The sequence below is a fragment of the Monodelphis domestica genome, chromosome 6 (genome assembly GCF_027887165.1).
Source record: "Monodelphis domestica isolate mMonDom1 chromosome 6, mMonDom1.pri, whole genome shotgun sequence".
Classification (NCBI taxonomy): Eukaryota; Metazoa; Chordata; class Mammalia; order Didelphimorphia; family Didelphidae; genus Monodelphis; species Monodelphis domestica.
This window is the reverse complement of record NC_077232.1, coordinates 297,477,383-297,493,387: the sequence shown is the minus strand read 5'-3', so window position 1 is coordinate 297,493,387 and position 16,005 is coordinate 297,477,383. Positions and strand designations below refer to the sequence as shown.

General features: G+C 40.9%; 2 protein-coding genes across 3 annotated transcripts in view; one reads left to right on the top strand and one right to left on the bottom strand.

Annotated features, from left to right (window-relative positions):
* Positions 1 to 13,843, bottom strand: part of WRN (WRN RecQ like helicase) — a 136,578-nt gene extending 122,735 nt beyond the window's left edge. The window contains exon 1 of the mRNA XM_007495569.3: positions 13,712 to 13,843. The gene's annotated coding sequence lies outside the window, so the exon portion shown is untranslated. The remainder of the gene's footprint in view (positions 1 to 13,711) is intronic.
* Positions 13,838 to 16,005, top strand: part of PURG (purine rich element binding protein G) — a 37,857-nt gene continuing 35,689 nt past the window's right edge. The window contains exon 1 of one of the 2 annotated variants that reach the window (XM_007495567.3): positions 13,838 to 14,227. The gene's annotated coding sequence lies outside the window, so the exon portion shown is untranslated. The remainder of the gene's footprint in view (positions 14,228 to 16,005) is intronic. The other variant, XM_007495568.3, reaches the window with a different exon arrangement.

Genomic DNA, 16,005 nt, shown 5'->3' with positions numbered 1-16,005 from the left:
CAACAAGCCATCAAAGAACTTCCTAAGAAAAAATCCCCAGGGCCTGATGGATTCACCTGTGAATTCTATCAAACATTCAGAGAACAGTTAATCCCACTACTATACAAACTATTTGACATAATAAGCAAAGAGGGAGTTCTACCAAACTCCTTTTACAACACAAACATGGTACTGTTTCCAAAACCAGGCAGGTCAAAAACAGAGAAAGAAAACTATAGGCCAATCTCCCTAATGAATATAGATGCAAAAATCTTAAATAGGATACTAGCAAAAAGACTCCAGCAAGTGATCAGAAGGGTCATTCACCATGATCAAGTAGGATTCATACCAGGGATGCAGGGCTGGTTCAACATTAGGAAAACCATCCACATAATTGACCACATCAACAAGCAAACCAACAAAAATCATATGATTATCTCAATAGATGCAGAAAAATCCTTTGATAAAATACAACACCCATTCCTATTAAAAACACTAGAAAGCATAGGAATAGAAGGGTCATTCCTAAAAATAATAAACAGTATATATCTAAAACCAACAGCTAATATCATCTGCAATGGGGATAAACTAGATGCATTCCCAATAAGATCAGGAGTGAAACAAGGATGCCCATTATCACCTCTACTATTTGACATTGTATTAGAAACACTAGCAGTAGCAATTAGAGAAGATAAAGGAATTGAAGGCATCAAAATAGGCAAGGAGGAGATCAAGTTATCACTCTTTGTGGATGACATGATGGTCTACTTAAAGAATCCTAGAGATTCAACCAAAAAGCTAATTGAAATAATCAACAACTTTAGCAAAGTTGCAGGATACAAAATAAACCCACATAAATCATCAGATTTTCTATATATCTCCAACACAGCTCAGCAGCAAGAACTAGAAAGAGAAATCCCATTCAAAATCACCTTAGACAAAATAAAATACCTAGGAATCTACCTCCCAAGACAAACACAGGAACTATATGAACACAACTACAAAACACTCGCCCCACAACTAAAACTAGACTTGAGCAAATGGAAAAACATTAACTGCTCATGGATAGGACGAGCCAATATAATAAAAATGAACATCCTACCCAAACTTATTTATCTATTTAGTGCCATACCCATTGAACTACCAAAATACTTCTTCACTGATTTAGAAAAAACCATAACAAAGTTCATTTGGAAGAACAAAAGATCAAGGATATCCAGGGAAATAATGAAAAAAAAACACATATGATGGGGGCCTTGCAGTCCCTGACCTAAAACTATATTACAAAGCAGCAGTCATCAAAACAATTTGGTACTCGCTAAGAAACAGAAAGGAAGATCAGTGGAATAGACTGGGGGAAAGCGACCTCAGCAAGACAGTATACGATAAACCCAAAGATCCCAGCTTTTGGGACAAAAATCCACTATTCAATAAAAACTGTTGGGAAAATTGGAAGACAGTGTGGGAGAGACTAGGAATAGATCAACACCTCACACCCTACACCAAGATAAATTCAAAATGGGTGAGTGACTTAAACATAAAGAAGGAAACCATAAGTAAATTGGGTAAACACAGAATAGTATACATGTCAGACCTTTGGGAGGGGAAAGGCTTTAAAACCAAGCAAGATATAGAAAGAATCACAAAATGTAAAATAAATAATTTTGACTACATCAAACTAAAAAGCTTTTGTACAAACAAAACCAATGTAACTAAAATCAGAAGGGAAACAACAAATTGGGAAAAAATCTTCATAGAAACCTCTGACAAAGGTTTAATTACTCATATTTATAATGAGCTAAATCAATTGTACAAAAAATCAAGCCATTCTCCAATTGATAAATGGGCAAGGGAAATGGATAGGCAGTTCTCAGATAAAGAAATCAAAACTATTAACAAGCACATGAAGAAGTGTTCTAAATCTCTTATAATCAGAGAGATGCAAATCAAAACAACTCTGATGTATCACCTCACACCTAGCAGATTGGCTAACATAACAGCAAAGGAAAGTAATGAATGCTGGAGGGGATGTGGCAAAGTAGGGACATTAATTCATTGCTGGTGGAGTTGTGAACTGATCCAACCATTCTGGAGGGCAATTTGGAACTATGCCCAAAGGGCGACAAAAGAATATCTACCCTTTGACCCAGCCATAGCACTGCTGGGTCTGTACCCCAAAGAGATAATGGACAAAAAGACTTGTACAAAAATATTCATAGCTGCGCTCTTTGTGGTGGCCAAAAACTGGAAAATGAGGGGATGCCCATCAATTGGGGAATGGCTGAACAAACTGTGGTATATGTTGGTGATGGAATACTATTGTGCTAAAAGGAATAATAAAGTGGAGAAGTTCCATGGAGACTGGAACAACCTCCAGGAAGTGATGCAGAGCGAGAGGAGCAGAACCAGGAGAACATTGTACACAGAGACTAATACACTGTGGTATAATCGAACGTAATGGACTTCTCCATTAATGGCGGTGTAATGTCCCTGAACAACTTGCAGGGATCCAGGAGAAAAAAACACCATTCATAAGCAAAGGATAAACTATGGGAGTGGAAACACCGAGGAAAAGCAACTGCCTGAATACAGAGGTTGAGGGGACATGACAGAGGAGAGACTCTAAATGAACACTCTAATGCAAATACTATCAACAAAGCAATGGGTTCAAATCAAGAAAACATCTAATGCCCAGTGGACTTACGCGTCGGCTATGGGGGGTGGGGGGGAGGAAAAGAAAATGATCTATGTCTTTAACGAATAATGCTTGGAAATGATCAAATAAAATATATTTTAAAAAAATAATATACAAAAAAAAATAATAGCATTTTCTTTTCAAAGGGTTACTGTGAGGATAAATGTGGTACGTTACATAAAGCACTTTGCAAACCTTGATGCCCTATAGAAATGCCAGTTATTAAAGAGAAAAAGAAAGAAGACTTGGAATGACCGAGTATAGTAGTCAACAAGACCCAAATATCCAACCTAGAGACAGACAGGGGCCTTCTCACAACTGTGAACAAGAGACTCCATGGATAAAAATAGGGTCTCCACAAGGACTAGCAGAAGTGAAGCAATAGATATTAAAGGAAATGAAGAAGGAAAGAGTCAATAAAACAAACAGCCTAGAAGGCAAAGTGGATGTGTTTGTGGGAAATTTTATTAATTTTACATTGCCCACAGCCAAAGAAAGAATGGTTGCAGATGAAAATATGCCATCTTCCACTTCATGAGTTTTTTTATTATATGTGAGATTTATGTCTTCTGTCACAACATGGGGAATGTGGAAATGTGTTGTATGTAAACAGATATAATTTATATCAGACTATTTACCACCCAAGTGAGGCAAGGTGGGGTTGAAAGTGACATCACACCCTATTTTTTTTCTTGTTTTTCTTCTTTCCAAAGTGACTTTTTGCTTATCCAAGTCCACACCTTCTAGGTGTAAAGTGTTGGTCAAAATCCAGTTTCTTCCATACCACCATCTCATTTTCCCAGCAAGTTTTGTCAAATAATAAGTCCTTTCGCCAGAAGATGGGTTACCAAACACTAAGGCTACCATGTTTGCATTTCTGGATGCTATGTACCTTTTATATTTTTGGTTTATCTATTTTTCAACCAGTACCAAACTGTTTTTTAAATTATTGTTCTATAGTATGGTTTGAGATCAGGTACTGCAAGAAACCTTGGTTTTTCCATTTTTTTCCATTATTTTCTTTGAGTTTCCTGACCTTTTTTTGCCTCAAGATGAGTTTTATTATTTTTTCTAATTCCTTAAAGTAACCATTTAGTAATTTGATTATTTGGACAATGAATAAATAAATAAATTTAAGTAGTATAGCCATTTTTATTAAATTGACTCATCCTATCAATGAGCAATGAATATTTCTCCAAATATTTAGGTATATGTTTGCAAACAATAGTTTGTAGTTGTATGGATTGTAAGGGAGGAATTAATTAAAAGCACTGGAGAGGTGCAAAGCAGAAGAAAAAAATGCAGAACCTCAGGATTCCAGTCGATGAGCAGAGGTGGGGATGGATGAACTCCAACTGTCACTCGAGCACTTCTTCAGCTGAGAGCCAGAGGAAGGAGGCAAAACCTCAAGCTGGGAAGAAGCTGGATCTCTCCAGGGATCAACAGCTTTCCCTGTGAACCCCTGGACACCTCTTCCTCATTCTCAAGAACAGCACAGAGTCATTTGTGAATACTGTAGAGAAGGACTTTGAAAGGAAGCCATATACCAAGAAATCTCCTGTGAAAGATCTCCTACATTTCTTTCTGACATGTTCCTGGACTCCTGAAGTTAGCAAAGGGATAGAGATCGACCAGCAGCTGGTCGGAAGAGGGTTCAAGTGCCTTGAACCCCGAGAACTTGGGGGGCCAGTCTGCCAGAGGGGACAAGTGTTTGGGTTTCCTACTCCCCATTTTCCTTGTCCGACACCCTTACCTCTCCTTCCCTGTGTGAACTCAAATAAATTGTTTACTACTTTAGAATTAGGTCTGGCTGGTTTCTGACACTAGGAAAGGGGTTTGAACATTTGGGGAGAATCACATCTCTCTCCAAAGGGGAAGGTTAGCTCAGAATCCCAGGGATCCAAACTGCCTAATCCAAAGAACAACATCTCTCCTTGATAGTGGGGTGACCCCAGGTTTCTGAAGGGAAGTGACAATGGGCATCGTTAAGGAGAGCAGAGGCAGAAGAATCCATCTTGCCTCTCAACAATAGCTGGTGGAGGAATTCCACGGGGACTGGAACAACCTCCAGGTTGTGAGAGTGAGAGGAGCAGAACCAGGAAAACATTGTACACAGAGACTGATACACTGTGGTACAATTGAATGTAATGGACTTCTCCATTAGTGGCAATGCAGTGACCCTGAACAACTTGGAGAAATCTACCAGAAAAACCACTATCCACATCCAGAGGAAACACAGTGGGAGTAAAAACACCCAAGGGAAACAACTGCTTGATCACATGGGTCAATGGGGATATGGTTGGGGATGTAGACTCTAAATGAATATCCTAGTACAAACAACAACATGGAAATAGGTTCTGATCAAGGACACACGTAATACCCAATGAAATTGCACACAGGCTGCAGGAAGGGTGGGTGGAGGGGAGGGAGGGAAATCAAGTGAGTATTATAACCAAAAAAATAAAATTTAATTAAAAATTAAAAAAAAAAAAAGCAGTAGCTGGGACCAAAGGGGAGGCAGTGGGTCTTCTTACCAAAGCTAATCTCTCCAGTTCTTGTCCTCCATCTCCCAGAACTATTCTCTGAGGAGACATATTCCCTCTGTCAGGGGGACAAAACTTAGCTACCTTTCAGAAAAGAGAGGAGAACAAGAATCCCTTCAGTCTCTCTCCCCATTTCCCTCTCTCCTTCCATTTCCCCTGTTCCCCTCTCAGTCCTTCTATTACAACATTTAGTTGTGTGTCTCTTGACCCCTAAGGATTTTATACATTCCAAAGTTATTTCAAATGGAATTTCTTTATCTTTTCCTGTGGATTAAAGGACTCAAGGCATGAAATTAGGCAATTTTGGGGCATGGCCAATAAGAAAACTTATTTTGTTTGACTATGTGTATTAGTTATGAGGAATATGGTTTTTTTCCCTTTTTTTCTCCAAATGAGGCAGGGGCAGGGAAGGGGGGTAGGAAATGAGTAGGTAGGAAAGAAAATAGTGTTCTATTGATTAAAAATATATATTTCTTAAAAGTTAGGTAAGTGGTAAACTTTGCACAAGATTAGATCCCCCTGAAAACTAAAATAGACCAAAGAGACATCAAATTAACTACACTAGAGTCCAAAAAAAATAGAACAAAATGGGGTTAATTAACTAGAAGAAAATGTAGATATTTGATATCAAAAATTGTCCCAAAAAACACATCACAGAAAGAAATTTAAAATCCTTGGAATCTCTACTCCTACTAAAAATGAAAGGTCTTAGAATCATTTTATATTATAATTCCCTTTTTGTGTTCTACTATGCATATGAACTCAATTCATACTGAATCATAATTCAGTTAGATTTTTTATGTCTAAGTTGAGAATTGAAAAATATTTTTTAAAGTAAAAAATAAGTCATATAACTTTCCTTAATACAACCAGAGATCAGTGTCCAACAATTATGACTATCCAGTGAGGCATGAGGCTGGAAAACAAACAGATACTAAATAAACATGCTTATTTACCATGGACAATGTCCAGATGGAACAAGGAAGGAAGGTTCTTCAAATACTGTGCTCCTAATGCCCCCAAGCCCAAGACTTCCTCAACTCATTCAAGGTAACTCAAAAGCCCAATCATCCAATAGGAAAAAGAAAAGGCAAGGCAATGCATATTGAACAATATACCAAAATGCAATTGGGTCACTAATCCCCTGATTCTAAAATCAATAGGGGCAGATCCTGTAGAAGAACCTGGATATGAGCCCAGAACAAAGAAGAAGAAAGAGTACTTAGCTGGAATAGACTTCCCAGCAAATGTTCATTGATTCTCATAATCTCAAGCTTTTCTTACACTCAAGCTCACACAGCAATACCATAAGACTCGTAACACAATTACCTTCGAATCAAAGTTGCAGGTGACCCAACAGACCATGATCAGACATCTACCTAATGAGTACAAGGAGGAGACAGTACATTTACAATGATAATCTATCGAGGTAAAATATCTTAAGTACATCAAGGAGAAAGAAGAAAACTATCATTGGGAAAAGAAAAAGCAAGAACAAAAGTCAAGCATGAAATAAAGCGAGTGCCTTTGGTACCACAAGATGCTATTAATTAATTAAGCTGGAGTCCCCTCCAGCTCTAGATCTATGATCCCATATGAAAAAGACCTAGAAAAGGTTGGTATCAAATGAGAAAAATGGGAAGGTCCACATAAACTGATGCAGAACAATACAAGCAGTAATGAGAAATCAACTCAATAACAATGAAAACAAGATCACTCAAAGCATACTGAACTCTAGAAGGAAAAAAAATGTTCCTGAAAGAAAAACCCCACAAGATATAACCAAGGAAAAAGAGGCTGTGGAAATTCATACTCTTTGTTTTTTAAGTAAATTAATGACACTGTTAGATCTCTGCTTTAGGAAAATTATTTGACCTATAATGGAAAAAACAGACTGAAACAGAAGTCAGCTTAAAGGCCAGTGATTCAGCAACTGTGAAAAATTGATCAAAACACCGTAATAAGTCCCTTTTAGGAGGCAAATAGGGTTCTAATAGCTAAATTAGGGAGAGAGAAAGAACCAATACTAGCTCCTGTAAAACCTGTGCATTCTCCAGAAAATAGCACAGAACTCCATGTAACCCTAAAAATAGGAATCCAAGTTTAAGATTGTCTCTTAGACACAGGTGCTGCCAAATCAGTGTTGAACTCCCCTGAAGAGTGTAAAGCAGTGGGTTCAATGGAAATTGTGGGTGTGGCAAGGGTCCATTGATTATGCACTCCATCTGATAAAACCTGGAGATTCAGTTTACATCAAAAACTTTAATACAACTAGCTCAACCCAACCATTATGGATAGGCCCTTTCCATATTATTTTTTGACAATACCTTCAGCTGTTTATGTATTAGAGAAAGAATCGTGCGTGGCTGCATTGCTCACATGTGAAAAAGCAACAACAGCAGAAGAGATTATTACATCAGACAACTAGGGTGCAGTCAAAAAGATGTCAGAAGAAAAAATTATTCAATAAGAATAAAAGAGACAGAGATCAAGATCAAGACAAAGGAGAAGACAACACAGAAGAAATAGAGAAGATGACAGCGGAAAGGATGATTGAACTATAACAAAGACATTGCAGAAAAAATCAACACAAAGAAGAGGAACACAGACTGATTATGGACATGAACGATAAGATTTTTTGCACCATTCTAACATTACACACTTTCACTATAGTTGCAAACAAACATTACATAGTAACAGCACAAAGAAAGAAGACAGTAGCAGAGGAGGTGACTTTAGAGATTTAGTAAGTATTCACTACAAAATAACATACACATATAGGACACATTTCCGCACAAACTCTGCAACACTATAACCAAGTGATGAGGAGTCATGGAAATAAATATATACAGATAAATCACCTTGGGAAGATAATAATGATTGTACACATTTAATTAATAAGATCTTATCTCACAGAAACACTTTATATGTTCCTAGGAGATAACATCGGGAGAACAAAAATGTATTTCTAAAGAAAATTGTTAAGGTTTTCTTAGATTATCTTAATGGAGAACGCATATTTTCCTACTGCAACATGTAAATAGTTTGTAAATACTGTGTAGTCTTTAACATAATTTGTACATAACATATACATAGGTGCAGAAATTATATAGATCTGTATATTTCATAGATGTGTATATAGTTAAATTGTTGCAAGGTTTTTATTTTTATTAGTATAGCAAGCTGATTTTGATTTTTAATGTAGTTAGTTTTGGTTTTCTATATTAGTGATAGGATATGGTCTTAGCATAGTAAAAGTTTCCTATGAATTGTTCAAATAGGATTTGTAAGATGCAGTTTGCATGAGTTTTGCAGTTATTTTAGATACTTTACTCTTTGTAAAACAAGTTAAATTGGTTTTTGTAACTATTTTATTGTTTCAAAAGTTTGCAGTTTGAATTTCGCATTTTGAATTTTTGTAATTGTATGTTTTGCACTTGCATTTGTGCAAGTATAGATAAGCATAGATAAGGTGTAGCAATAAGAATAGGATAAGTGTAAGATTAAGACTTTTAATAGATAATAATAATAAGGTTAAGTATAGGTTTAGAATTACATAGAGTAGAGAGCATATGGGAAAGATTTTTTTATCTCTCCATCTGCTTGAAGGGGGGAAATTATAAGGATGATATTAGAAATTAGGTTTTGTTACAGTGTCAGTTACAAATCCAACGTTTTTTCTGTGTGGCAGTTGGTCTGGCAATTGGTGGAGTTAAAAGAGGAGGTAACATCTTTGCACCTCTCTCTCTCTCTCTCTCTCTCTCTCTCTCTCTCTCTCTCTCTCTCTCTCTCTCTCTCTCTCTCTCTCTCTCTCTCTCTCTCGTCTGAGGTAGAAGGAAAGAAGGGAAAGAGCTAAGGGAGCTAAGTGTTTTCTTTTTCCAACTTGGGAAACACTACTGATCTATTACTGTTTTTATGGATTGTTTATATCTAAGTCCACAGAAAGACCTGGTCTTTAGTTTGTACTCTGAGTCTGTTAAGGCTTACTGTCCTAACTTGGTTCTTGCTGAGACTCAACCAACAGGACTTCATTATTTTTATAAATTGAAGATGAAGTTAAGAATTATAAGGGGGGCAGCTGGGTGGCTCAGTGGATTGAGAGCCAGGCCTAGAGACGGGAGGTCCTAGGTTCAAACCTGGCCTCAGACACTTCCCAGCTGTGTGACCCTGGGCAAGTCACTTGACCCCCATTGCCTAGCCCTTACCACTCTTCTGCCTTGGAGCCAATACACAATATTCTCCAAGACAGAAGGTAAGGGTTTTAAAAAAAAATTAAAAATTAAAAAAAAAGAATTATAAGGATAATAGTGTTAAGTTTGTTTAGAATAGTAAAAAATTGGACTAGTTAGATCAGGAAGGATCAGTGTAGTCTGTGGACACAGGTGAAATGGTTCCTCGTGGAAACAGGGAGTTTTATTTGGGTGGAGTTAGAAATCGTTTTTATTCTTATATTTTCAATAAATATTTTATTTCTTATAACAAGAGCCTCCTTAGCATCCTTGCGCCTGACCCTGAAGAGAAGTTCACTCATGAGCTTTACTTCGCTTACATAAACTGATGATATTTGTAAGGACAGCAAGCAGAGTAAGCAGTTTTTAACCGAATTGATCCATTGCTTTATTAATTTTACAGTTTGCCTTTTACTTTTACACAATGAACATTGAGAAGCAAACATTTGAAATAAAATCCTATTAAAAAGAATTGGACAATATATCCAGAAAATTGGGACTAATCTCAAACACTAGTGTGGTTTAACACAATTACAATAGATTCATAAACGGCTTTTTCAAAACGTATTTATTTATACCTAAAATCAATGAGAAAAGATTCATTTTAATTCAATAAAATATCTATTTGTACAAAAAAAATCCATTTGTAAAAACTATTTATAATGGGGAAGTATTAGAAACTTGATAAACCCAGTAATAAACTATGTTTATCCCCTCTCTCCACCAAATTTTGGCAGTTCTGGAAATGCTAGAGATAAAAAGAAAGCATAAATACTGGCAAAAGAGATCAAAAGAATCCAATCTGGGAAGGGCAAGATGATTTTTAAGTAAACAAACAAACAAACAAATAAAAGCAGTCTGAAAGTACAGAGAGCAGCAAAGAGAAAGAAGTCCTTCCCCCCAGGAAAAAGTGTTTCCTTAAGTCAAAGGTGTCAAAGATATCTTATTTATCAGCATCTCCATTTCCATATGACTATGTGGATCCATTTGTAGTTCCATTGTTCACATTTGTAGTACTAGCAATCCAAGTAAGCCAAAATAGAATGTGCCATGGAATCCGTTTGTGAAACCTATTCTGAGAAATAGCCTGTCCTCTACCCCCTCCCCATCTTATTATACAGAAATCCCTAACCCTGAAACTGAGGAATGGGGTTATTATACCAGATCAAACTTGAGCCCTTAGCAATGGGACCTTAACCAATCAACTTTTTGTCCCATACGGGACCCTGTGCCTCACTCCTTGAAACTTCCAGGAGTCTTTGCCTCATCAGATGCCTTTCCCCAACAGGGTCAACTGAATAAACTCTGGGTAATCCAAAAATACAAAACAAAACCAAAACTCAAAAGCATCTGCAAAGAAATTATTAACAAAATGGATACCCCTCCCAAAAAAAAAAAACAAAAAACATTAACTTCATCATAGTTCTATATAGCAGTAAGAAAATTCAATTAAGTAAAAAAGCAAATTCCATTTAAAATAACTAAATGCATAAAATGGTAATCAATCTACACACTAAAGTTACAGAACACTTTTTAAAGAAATAAAGAATGCCTTGAATAATTTGGAATATGGCATTTACTGTCAGATGCACTGTTTTATTATTTTGTCTTTTTTAATTGTTACAAGGGAAGATTCAGTATGGTATGAGAAGGATATAGAAATCTGACATAAAAACACTAGTCACGATTTCTTTCTGTCAGAATCAGGGTAGAAGCAACATTGACCAAGGTCCCTGCCAAAGAGGGGAAATGATCTGCACAAACTCAGATTCAAAAGACCTGGGTTTGAATCATTCAGTAGTATCTTGTTCCAATCCATATGCTAGGCCTGAGCAAAAAGAGTGGGGAATGGGGTTCTCAAACACAACACACTTCTAGCCAAATGTACCAATATAGGAAATGGGGAGGTAGGGGAGTAATGTCCAGCTGCACCAATGCTGCCCCTTTGGTGAATATCCTTTCTGGGCCACTATCATGAGAGGCAGACAGATGGAAAGGACTGATATAGGAGAGAAGATGCTAGATTTGGAGCTAGGAAGATCCCAGTTCCGATCTGGCCTGATGCACTGCCTGCTTGCCTGTGATTCTTTCTCCATAACAACCAATAATAACCACAATAGCACCTGCCTCCCAGACTTTTTTTGTGAGGACAGAATGAAACATTTGCACATCTCTTTGTAAGCCTTTAAGTGCTATGTAAATAGCTATTCTTAGGAGGACTATGGGTCATGCAGTCTAAGCTAATATTTAATAATATTAATTAATAATAATAATAATAATCCTTAAAAGATATTGAAACTGTCCTCAAAGCTCAGTTGGTTCAGGAGACTGATGATTTGTGCCTTTAACATATTTGCATGAGGACCAAAAATTAAAATGCCAATGCAATGACCATCAGCTCCATTTTCAGATTTCTGATCAGCAACAGGCTAAGACAGTGGCAGGGAAACCAGAACCAAGTGTGAACAAATGCTATATGATTTTCTCATATTATTCCAATACTAAGCTTGAAGCACCAGACCAGCCTAAATTAGCCTACAACAGAGTATGAGTAACTCATTTCTTTCCAAACCCAACTCTGAACAGAGAGCCTGAGATCCCAACTCACATCTCCAGCTGCCTATAAATGACATGTTGGACCAGATGTCCTGCAGACATCTTAAATTCAACATGTCCAAAATTGAGCTCATTAGCTCTATCTGAAATTCAAAGGCTTCATCTGTTCCCACCTTTCCAACATTCTTATACTTTACTCTTCCTTCCCAACCGCCTTCTCTGCAATTCAGTGACACTGGCTTCCTTGCTCTCCCTCAAAACAAGACACCACTACCTGACTCCAGAGATGGAATTCCAACCCTCTTCATCTCCATCCCTCCTGGCCTTCCTGGCTTCTAAAGAAAGTCTCACTGGGCCTCCTTCAAAGATGGGGCCTTCCCCCTTTGGTTTTGCTCCAATTTACCATTGTATAATTTGCTTGTGTAACTGTTCACATACTGTCTCACTTATAAGGGAGTGAGCAGCAGGAGAAAGGGGTCTATTAGATGTTTTTGCCTTCCTTTGTATCCCAAGTGCTTAGCATGGTGCCTAGCAAGAAACAGGTACTCAATACACGTTTGTCAACTGATATTCTGGAGATTCAAAGGCAGAAAAAAAGAGCTACATATTGTCAAGGGAAACATGTATACACATAAAACCCAAAATACAGTACATGCAAAGTAAATACAGTTACTCAGAAAACTACCAATTAAATATGAAAACATCCTCCCAGAAGGTCTGGGGGAAATCTTCTGTAGTGCAGGAATAAACTCTTTCTTCTATATGGTCTATTAGTTTTCTAAGAATGCTGATATCAGAGTACAGCTCCCTTTGGCCTATCTGGTTCTATTCCTGGGCTCTACTGATCTCCCTTATAGAGGGGGCTACTCCTTTCCTAGGGTAGCTAGGTGGTGCAGGAGATAAGAGTGCCCGACCTGAAATCAGGAAGACTCATCTTCCCCAGTTCCAGTCTGGTCTCGCACGCTTACTAACAGTGCAGCTTTGGACAAGTCACTTCATCCTGTTGCCTCCAGATAGGCAAACATCTATCACCTTTCTACTGACATTTATCAAATTAGCTGTAGAAGGAAACTGAAAACAGCCCAGCGTCCATGCCAGGAAAACCTCAAATGGGGTCACGAGGAGTCAGACAAGAAATGGCTGAACCACAAAAGCCCTGTCACTGCTCTGCTCTCAAGCGTCCAGTGGATCCCAGACACCCGGAATGGGGCGTCGGGTCTCTTCCCTAGCAAGCATCGCCCTCATGTCTGGGCCTCATCTTGTCTTGCTCCAACCGCGTGAAATCTTTTCACGCCAGGGCCTCCGGTCCCCTTCCCCCAGAAGCAAACAAGGGTCGTCTGGTCTGGCCCATCCCTGTGCCCATGTTGGGGTCTGTCATCCAGAAGCTGGAGGCCCGGGCAATGTCTCCAAGGAGGGAAATGAAGGAGCCGCCCCAGGGGAAAGAGGAGGGGCATGAGGCAGCGCAACCTAAATAGGGGCCAGTCTTGGAGTCGCGCACTGATACATCATAGGCGCGCACCCGAGGAGCAGGGGAGGGCCAGTCCGCCGCGAGCGCTGACGGGAGCTGTAGTCCCAAAGCCACGAGCGCCTTGCCCTCACTGGCTTCCTGCAGCTGCCTGAGCCTAACTTCATCTGCCCTTCATCTTCCTCCAGGGGCCCAGAAAAGTACCCACGTCACCCCAGGATCCATCGCAGCACCCGACCCTGACCTTAATATTTGTCCTCGCGCGCCTCCCCCTCACGGGTTCCCCAGACACAGGCCGCCGAATGTCACGCGCCTAATGCCGCGCGCCTAAAGCCGACGTCACGTGCCTGATTCCCTGACGTCACACGCACACGCGCGCGCCCCTCAGGTCGACCGTGAGTTTGCTAAGCCGAAGCCTCAAACCTAGGACGGCTGACGTCATGGGCACGCTCTCATCGTGTGGAGCCTTCTCCGCCCCTATAACGTCATACGCAGGCCCCCTCCTACGCTTGCCGCCCGAGCTCTCTCGGAACAGCCCGCCGCCCGCCCCCGTACGCAAGCGTGCGCGCCCTGGCGCAGATTCTGTGCGCGCCCCCGCCCTCCCTCCCTCCGGGGCTGAGGCGGCTCCCGGCCCGCCCGACATCCCTCCATCCCCGGCGGAGGAGGCGGAGCAGCGGCGAGGGATGCTCTCGCCCGGAGGCGGAGGAGCGGTGGCGGCCAAGGGCATCAGCGCAGAGGAGGGCATGGCGGTAGCACGGACGTGAGTAAAACCTTGCAAAGGGGGGAGGGGGGAAAGGGGGAGAGAGAAGGGGAGGGGCCAAGAAAAAGGGAGGGGAGTGGGAGGACTAACGCAAAGGGGCCGGGGCTGAGGAGGTGGGTGTGGCCGTCATGGGGCGGGGCTGTCATGGGAGGACCAATAGGGGAGGGGCCAGGGTGGTGGGTGTGGCTGGGGAGGAGATGGGGTATTGGGGAGGGGAGGCCTGATGAATGGAAGGGTAGGACCGGGTTGGATGGGTGTGGCCCTTGGGAGGGAGTGCTCGAGGTAGGGGAGGGCCAGTGAGGAAAAGAGGTGACAACAGACTGGATGGATATAGCCAATAAGATTAAGGGGCGGGAGTAGATGACCAATGAGAGGGCGGGGAGGGGCCATATTGGGTGTGGCTGAAGCTAAACATGGGTGGGGCGGGGCGTGAGGAGGGCCAATGGTGAGAACTGTGGAGTGGGTGTAGCCAATGAGAGGAAGGAGTAGGGCTGTGGTGGTCAATGAGGGTAAAGAGTAGGGGTCATCAACCTGGCCTTCCTTAGATATACTGTGGCTAGGGCCATCTATGAAGGGAATCCTTCTCTGTGCTGACTCCTTGATCCTCCCAACACCCCTGGGAGGGAGGGTCCCTTACTGCTTCCAATTTACAAATAGGGAAGCTGAGGCACGGGGTGAGGAGAAGACTTACCCAAAGTCACCCAACTACTGAGTATCTGAGATCCGCATTTGAACTCGGGTCTTCCCGGCTCCAGGAAGAGAACTCTGACCATTGGACAATCTAGGTGTTCCAGTCACTGTGCTAAATACTAGAGATCAAAGAAAAATGCAAAAAAAAAAGGTCCCCAACCAGATGGAGCTCAATCTCTGGAGGAGACAACGTGCAAACTGCTCTGTACACACCCACCAAAGATAGACAGGATAAGTTGGGGAGAGTCTCAGAGGGAAGGCAAGGGTTGCTTAGGGAAAGGCCTTTCTTCAGAAGTTAGGATTTGAGCTGAGACCTGAAGGAGACTGGAGACGCCAGGCTAGGATGTAAATGCTTTCCAAATATAGTGAATCACCCATGAAAAACATGGAGTTGGAGAGAAGCTGGGTAGCTCAGTGGATTGAGATTGGATTGAAAGCCAGCCCTAGAGACAGAAGGTCCTAGGTTCAAATCTGGCCTTCCCAGCTATGTGATCCTGGGCAAGTCACTTGACCCCATTGCCTAGCCCTTACCATTCTTCTGCCTTAGAACCAATACACAGTATGGATTCCAAAATGGAAGGTAAGGGTTTAAAAAAAAATGGAGATGGAGGGTCTTGTTCAGGGAACAGCCAGGGAAGCCAGAGTCACTGGTTGGAGAGTACATGTAAGAGAGTAGGGCATAAGAAGCCTGAGAAGGTAGGTGGGGACAGGTGAGGAAAGGTTTTGAATGCCAAACAGAACTTTTCATATTTGTTCCTAGAGGCAATGGGCTGACCTGTACTTTGGTGGCAGAATGACAAGCTATCCCCAACTCCCACCACAGTAGTTAGTGTAACAGTTCAGCTGTCAGGTGATGAGACCTTGTCCAGATGTCAGGCAATGTCAGAACGGAGAAGGATGCATAAATAAGACAGAGAAGGGGGAGTCTGGGCTAGTCTTGACTGTAAAAAGGAAACTGAAGGGACAACCCTGACAATGGAGGGGACAGTAGGCCTCCAGAACCCAGGAAGAATTGAGAAAGAAGAAGGTTAGAGAAGTCTTTTCTCATCCTAAGTCTTTGCTTTCTTCTCTCTTCTCTGTGTCTTGCA